A 1,401-nucleotide genomic window follows, 5' to 3' on the forward strand; every position below is an offset into this window, starting at 1 on the left:
GACTGAATTTGGGGACAAATTTATCATAGGGGCTGCTGCAGTGCAGTGTACATTATCACTCACATGGAAGACAACAGATCCTGTGTGGGTGAATTAGTAGCCCCTTAGTAGTGAAAAGCTGCACCACTTGCATGAGCTGGTTCAGGAACAGTTAACAGCTGGCCACATCATTTCTACTACCAGCCCATGGAACTCTCCAGTGTTCATGATTAGGAGGAAGAGTGAAAAGTTGAAGGCCTCCTATAAAGGAGAATATGTAAATCTAGGCTGCAATATAGACTTTGATCTCTCTGGACCAGCCATTTATGCCTGGGCAGTGCTGGCTTATGAAGGTTGGCCGGCTGGATATCAGATGACTTTTATACAGCCAAATCTAAGCTTTCACAAAACAACTTTGCCTTGGGATATAAGGCAGGAGACTTTCAGCTGCACACTAATGTGAATGGTGGCACAGAGTTTAGTGGGTCTATTTATCAGAAGGTTAATAATAAGGTTGAGACGTCAGTTAATCTTGCAAGGACTTCTGGCAGTAACAACACGCAGTTTGGTATTGCTGCTAAGTACCAACTGGACGAGAAGACTTCCACTGTGAGTAATGCCAGCCTGACAGGAATTGGTTACACTCTTGCTCTTTGACCTGGTGTAAGGCTGACCCTCTCAGGTTTGACTGATGGCAAGAATTTCAGTGCTGGAAGTCACAAAGTTGGGCTAGGATTTGAGCTGGAAGCTTAATGCACTTTTAAGTAGAACAACAAATGGTGTTCTGGAAGGTGAAGTGTACCCGATGTGTTTTGGCCTTAACATTACACCGAAGTCTCAAGAAGCGTGAACTTTCTACTTCTTCCAAAGTATGCTTTTAACCCAACACTGAAGTCCAGGGAGTAGAAGCACCTCTAAAAGAAGATACTTGAAGGCATGCATGGAAGCTCCGATGTTTGTGCCACATTTCACTTGTTTATCATATCCTAAATGGGTTCTTAAAAGGAGAAGAATATTCCACATCTTCCCCATATTGTACTGTATCCTGCATATCCTGTATTTCACTCCCTTCTGTAAAAGGTGATGTGTGCTGCTGTGCAGAATTTCATTTTACGTCAAAATGAAATAATTCAGTCACAGTTGAAACAAAACTTCGTTCTGCACCGGCAATGGAGTCAGTGTCTTGCATGCCACAGTTGTGGGGTCTCCTTCTCTGAAGACATTCAAAACCTGCCTGGATGCATTCATGTGTGACCTAATCTAGGTGTTCCTTCTAAAGCAGGATTGGACTAGATGATCTTTCAAGGTTCCTTCCAATCCCTGACATTTGGTGATTCTGTGGTTCTGTAATTGGTACGAAGAAGAGACAGCAGCTATTCAAATGAAGACTTGGTAAAAAAAAAAGTACTCTTTTCACTTCTT

At 42.7% G+C, this 1,401-nt stretch overlaps 1 pseudogene; it reads left to right on the forward strand.

Moving 5' to 3' along the window:
* The first annotated feature begins 205 nt into the window (after positions 1-205).
* LOC107049544 lies at positions 206-1,069 on the forward strand (annotated as a pseudogene).
* The last annotated feature ends 332 nt before the right edge of the window (positions 1,070-1,401 follow it).

The sequence above is a fragment of the Gallus gallus genome, chromosome 1 (genome assembly GCF_016699485.2).
Source record: "Gallus gallus isolate bGalGal1 chromosome 1, bGalGal1.mat.broiler.GRCg7b, whole genome shotgun sequence".
NCBI lineage: Eukaryota > Metazoa > Chordata > Aves > Galliformes > Phasianidae > Gallus > Gallus gallus.